Raw genomic sequence first — 5043 nt, 5'->3', positions numbered from 1 at the left:
AAAGTTTCAGTGAAGAGGGGATCAAGCCTAGTAACCTCAAACCTTCTGGATATCGCCTATTTAGTTTTAATGGACCTATCAGCTGGAGAACTCGATGAAGATGTTTCGTCTATTGTTATTATTATTATTATTAATTTATTACCCGTCAAAAACGGAAAAGACGGAGCATAAAAAAGAAAAAAATTTAATACACTTCAACTACAAACATTACTGAATTTGGAGATTCTTCTCTCTATCGCCATGGAAGGGTTGGTGACCCTGTATTTCATGGAGATGAGATGTCGCCATTGCTGTGCCACAGAAGGAGACGCAGGAGAAACTTATCATATCTGTAGAATGCGCTACAAATGGCTTTCTTTTCGGTAGCTGTGAATATTTTCTAGAAGGGAGCCAGAGCAAGCAGATGGGGGGTGGTAAAAGCATTGTATAGCCGGCCAAAGAGAGGACAGTTGAAACGATACTTATTGGCAACAAGTAATCCCTAAGACGCTCGTAGACGGGACCATAAGTGGTTTGTCAGTGCTGAGCGTGTGTCCTTCAATGTAGAAGAAATAGGAAGGCCAAGATACGTGAGGAAGGCCAAGATAGGTAAGGGACTCACAAGGCTTAATCAGAGTGTCGCCAATTTTAACGGAGAGGTTAATTGAAAGCTCATTTTTTGAACCATTGAAGAAAAGAAGTTCTGTTTTAGATTCGTTGAAGGAAAGTTCACTTGTATGCCGCTGCAAGTGAGTCGTAATTTTGTTGAAATTACGAATTGTTCGGAGGAGTGGTGAGGTTCTTTGTGAAATAAAACTTTATGAAGAAATTTAAACATTTTTTGGCAAAACAGAAAATCATAAATTATTACTGAAAATGCTCTCATTAAGTGAGATGACATAATTTAACATTTATTAGCAAAACACGACTACTTTTATGCGAAATAAAAAATAACCCACGGCGGGACTCGAACCCGCAATCCCCTGCTTAGGAGGCAGATGCCTTATCCATTAGGCCACGCGGGCTTAGCATAATTATATACTTATAAGCTTATTCATTTTGCTGGGCGGTTTAAGTCATCATTAAAAGTTCTTGCTGTATACACAGCTGTCTATGATGTTCCAGTACTCAGCTAAAAACGGAGAAAGAAAACAGAAAAGGGGGGGAACACATCAATGCTTCTCATGCCAAAAAGTGTTTTTCCTTATTGTTGAAGCCAGAGCACTGTATGTTTAATTAATAGGGTTTTTGACCATGGCGATTTCAATGGTCTACTTTTTGTTTCGATACGATTTGCTTTCAAAATATTTAATTTTGGGTTACTATGGGCCGTGGTTCGTTCTTTACTAGGTTGCAGCTGCCGCTGCAACCAGGACAATAAAACTTTGAGAATGGCTCACAGCCCAAATGCGGAAAGGTGTTTTCAACCTTACCACTACTTCCCTTCTTATAAGGTATGAAAGCAATTTTACTTATTCGGTTATTCCTCTTTAGAGCTATGACAGCCCCGATAAGGAGGGGGCTGAGAAGCTAAGGATAAGTAGCGATTATTTCATTCTGAAAGGGTACTGAATAGGCAATTGAATAATATTATTACTTTATTATTAATTCTCTTAGTTCAATAAAACAATCTTGAACGAATATTGCCGAACAGAGTCTTAGCAGTCATTATTGGCCCGCTTTAAAGGCGCGTTTACTGTGTGGCACGGGTCACGAGTCCCTGAAATGAGTAGTACGTGGCACAAAAAGGTGTAACGTGTCGGAAACGGGTTTGAAGTGTATCAAGTATAGTTGAATAATTGGAACTCCAATATGGACCCCGGTGGCGGAGAGTAGCCAATTCTTAGCTTGATAGCCTAGCTTTAAAATAAGAATTCCAAACTTTTTACCTTTTTTTTATAGAATCTTTAGAGCCATACAACAATCAGGTAAGAAGTGGAAATAGGAAGAAAAAATTCTTAGGTCGCTGAGCTCTATTATAGGTGTCAAATTTTGATTTTTCTGGGAATGGGGGCACAACCATGGTGTCCAGAAATTGAAGTGGATGTAATAATATAATGTTTATTCGAAAAATTCGCAATTTCACAATCTCTCCGGGTCGATTTTGGCACTTATAATGTAGTTTTGAATATTTACGCCTCCCTTGCTGTTTTTTGCTACTTCTGAACCAGAATAGCGATATTTCTGTTCTATTTTTAAAATAACTGTTATACTTGTGGATCACGTTCACCATTGTACCAAAGAGTATGGGTAATTTCAAGAGTGGAAACTGGCGCTAGTGTAGGCCGGAAACCCTCAACACCATCTACCGTTTGGCGACACTTGGAATTTTGTCAGTGTAATAAAAAAAAATAATAAATTTAATTTGTGTAGTCGGTAAAATTAGTGTCTGATCCTAGTCCCTGACAAAAAATACGATTACAAAGCTTGAAAAAATGCCAAGTGCTGCCGAAATCTAGATGGGTGTTGATGATAATTTTTTGCCAACATTAGTGCCAGTTTCCCTCTTATGAGTTATCCTGTGCTCTTTGGACTGAGCTATAGCATTCAGATAATCTGCATAATCAAAACCTATGGGAGTTTTACCATGTGTTTCCATTGCCTTTGATACGTTCTTTAGGGCCAATTTATTCAAAATAATCCATATAGGTGCGGATTATAGAACACATGTTTGCCTCAACACCCAACCAACCGCCAACATAAATTCCATGCATAATTCCTAACCCCAGCAATATCATTTTTTATCTTTTTGCATAGCACTAACCACTGTCACAAACTTTCCTGGTTTACCTGGTTTTAGAATAAAACCTCCACTTCAACTTTGCTACCTTCTAATTCAAATGTATATTCACAATTGATAAAACTCAAAACTAAATAATTCAGTCACTACTCAGTTATTAATCTTAGTGTGAACACTGAAAATCCAATCAACATATCATTTCTTAAAAGCCCACTGTTCTTTTAAGCCCACTCTCTTAAAACTTTAAAGCATCTCTTAGACTAATAAGTTTCATTGCACTTTCCAATTTGCTTCCAATCGAAATGAGGATGATACCTCTATAATTGCTAGGCTCGCTAGAACCACCTCTCTTACATAAGGGTTTAATTAAAGTTTCATAGAAATCTTAGCTCTTGTTTCCACTTTCCAACCAAGTTTGGTTAAGGTAATGCCACTGCTTCTGGTAGAAGGTGTCTATTTCAGAAGAGGCACAAATCAAACAGTTCGTGGTAACGAACTGTAGTAAGGAGCGACCCGGCTCAATAGTAACCAAAACTCTAAAAAATTGAATTTTGATACCAATAGCTACATCAAAAGAATCGCATTTTAGTGCTGGTTTTAAATACATAAGTTTCATCAAGTTTAGTCATGCCCATCAAAAGTTACGAGCCTAAGAAAATTTGCGTTATTTTAGAAAATAAGGGGAAACAACCCCTAAAAGTCATAGAATCTTAACGAAAATCACACCATCAGATTCAGCGTATCAGAGAACCCTACTGTTGAAGTTTCGAGCTCCTATCTACAAAAATGTGGAATTTTGCATTTTTTGCCAGAAGGCAGATCACGGATGCGTGTTTATTTGTTTTTTTTTTGTTTTTTGTTGTTTTTTTTTCCCAGGGGTGATCGTATCGACCCAGTTGTCCTAGAATGTTTCAAGAGGGCTCATTCTAACGGAAATGAAAAGTTCTAGTGCCCTTTTTAAGTGACCAAAAAAATGGAGGGCACCTAGGCCCCCTCCAACGCTAATTATTTTCCCAAAGTCAACGGATCAAAATTCTGAGATAGCCATTTTATTCAGCGTAATCGAAAAACTTTATAACTATGTCTTTGGGGACGACTTACTCCCCCACAGTCCCCGTGGGAGGGGCAACAGGTTACAAACTTTGACCTGTGCTTACATATAGTAATGGTTATTGGGAAGTATACAGGCGTATTCAGGAGGATTTTTTTGGTTGGGGGAGGGGTTGAGAAGAGGGGGATAGGCTGGGGGAACTTTCCATCGAGAATTTGTCATGGAGAAGAAAATTTCCATGAAGAGAGAGCAGGATTTACTAGCATTATTTAAAAAAAAAAATTAAAAAATAAATGTGAAAAAGCTTTTTCAGCTGGAAGTAAGGAACAGCAATAAAACTTAAAACAAACAGAAATTATTACCCATATGAGGGGCTCACCTCCTTCTGATACCTCGATCTTTACGCTAAAGATTTTTAGTAATTTCAACTATTTATTCTACGGCTTTTGTGATTCAGGGGTCATTCTTAATGAATTGGGATAAAATTTAAGCTTTAGTTTAAAGAGAGAGGTACTGACGATGGGGCGAATCCCCTCATATATGTAATAAAAACATGAGAATACAAAAGTTCTTGACGTAAGCTAATTTATAAGTTACGTAAACCTTTTACCAATACAAAGATTCGTAAAAAATTAAAAGTTCTAGTTGCCTTTTTAATTAACCAAAAAATCGGAGGGCAACTAGTCTTCGTCCCCCGCTCTTTTTTTCTCAAAATCATTCGATCAAAATTATGAGAAAGCCATTTAGCACAAAAAAAATAAAAATATGCAAATTTCGTTTTGATTATTCCTCTGCCGAGAGCCAAATCAAAACATGCATTGATTCAAAAACGTTCAGAAATTAAATAAAAAAAACAAGTTTTTTTAACTGAAAGTAAGGAGCGACATTAAAACTTAAAACGCACAGAAATTACTTCGTATATGAAAGAGGCTGCTTCCTCATCAACGCCCCGCTCTTTACGCTAAAGTTTTTTACTGCTTTAAAAAGAAGAATTGAGAGAAAGAGTCAAACTTTAGCGTAAAGAGCAGGGCGTTGATGAGGAAGCAGCCTCTTTCATATACGAAGTAATTTCTGTGCGTTTTAAGTTTTAATGTCGCTCCTTACTTTCAGTTAAAAAAACTTGTTTTTTTTATTTAATTTGAAAAAGAGACGTATGATTTTGTTGTCTTGCGCAAAAATTATGGGAAGAGTCATAAAAATTGCGGGATTCTGGTAGAAGCAAGGGCTTAGGACTACTCCTCCCCGTCCCTGTGCATACCTGTCTAAAATCTAT

At 37.2% G+C, this 5043-nt stretch overlaps 1 non-coding gene across 1 annotated transcript; it reads right to left on the bottom strand.

Annotated features, from left to right (window-relative positions):
* Nucleotides 1-931: 931 nt before the first annotated feature.
* Trnar-ccu (transfer RNA arginine (anticodon CCU)) lies at nt 932-1004 on the bottom strand. Its single transcript has one exon. It is a non-coding gene; the product is annotated as a tRNA-Arg (tRNA).
* Nucleotides 1005-5043: the final 4039 nt, after the last annotated feature.

Source organism: Artemia franciscana, chromosome 10 (assembly GCF_032884065.1).
Source record: "Artemia franciscana chromosome 10, ASM3288406v1, whole genome shotgun sequence".
Lineage (NCBI taxonomy): Eukaryota > Metazoa > Arthropoda > Branchiopoda > Anostraca > Artemiidae > Artemia > Artemia franciscana.
Note: the sequence above shows the minus strand (reverse complement) of the source record. Positions and strands in the feature narration are given on the sequence as shown.